Below are 1,254 nucleotides of genomic sequence, written 5' to 3' on the forward strand. Positions count from 1 at the left end.
AAGTCACTGTTAATAAGTGAGTCGATAATTGCGATTGAAGCGAATCAGTTAAACGGCTGATTCATTCAGGAACGAGACGCAAACCAGTGCTGCTTTGTTTGGAACCATTTTTGTTGGCGAAATAGAGCAAAAAATGGACAATATGGTGTCTAAAACATAAGTCTCTTAATCTCTTAATATTGTTTATTGAACTGTTGTATAAAAATCACATTTTATCACACTCTGTGATATTGATCAGCTATATGCAATTATGCAATGATATACATTTTCTGCCCCCATATCTTGCATTTTGGGAGCATTCTAAATGCATTTTATTATATTGAATCATGTGAAAGAAGCGATGACTGATCTGAAGGCCTCTGATTGGCTACTGCATTCCTAAGCTCAACAGAACCGTGTGTGATTGGTTACAATGAGCAACGCTATAAAAATAGAATATGATGTAACACAAGCAGGTCTAAATTTAATACAGCAATCGAAACTTAATTTTATTGAAAAACCAGGGGACCCCCTCAAGTATATTTTTTGGGTTGTTATGGGGGGGTCCCTTAATGATTATCCCCCCCAGCCCCCCTCATTTCCAACACTCCTCAGATAATGATTGTGCTTTATTCAATGTTAAAAGTGTCTAATGTGAGTTTGAATATTATTTTGCTTTATCTTTATAGCCATAGTGAAAGCAACAATAGATATTTTACCTCAGATCTTGAAAATAAATTAAAGCAAACTCGTACGTTAAAACTGTGAACTCACTGCGAACCAACAAGTGTATTCCACAACAAAGATATCAGTCACTCACTCACACTCAATACTGATCATTTGAGCTTTGTGTCAGTACGTCAGAAACAGAAGGAGTCAGCAGTTTACTGTCGGGGATTTGTCGTGTCGCGCCGCATCCAAGACAGCATCACTGATTATAACCAGTTCTATTGTATTGTATTGTGTCCGGTGTAGACGCGATGTAAGTTAATGTAGCTTTCTGATGCTGTGTTTGAATTTTCATGCCACATTATTTGAAATTAGCGCGGGCCATACTTTTTTCTCTTACAGGCCGGATGTGGCCCGCTGGCCGCCTATTGAGGAACCCTGCTCTATGATAACAGCATCTGAGTGAAAGCATTTCATTTAAATGTTGAATAGAGATTGTGCATGTTTGTCTGGCTCTCTACAACACACACCCTAACAGAAAACACAACAAAAACACATGCTTTACTTTATTTATACAGTTTCTCAAATGAAAACATCCCTTTAGCT

Source organism: Sinocyclocheilus grahami, unplaced genomic scaffold (assembly GCF_001515645.1).
Source record: "Sinocyclocheilus grahami isolate Dianchi unplaced genomic scaffold, SAMN03320097.WGS_v1.1 scaffold1258.1, whole genome shotgun sequence".
Taxonomy (NCBI): Eukaryota; Metazoa; Chordata; class Actinopteri; order Cypriniformes; family Cyprinidae; genus Sinocyclocheilus; species Sinocyclocheilus grahami.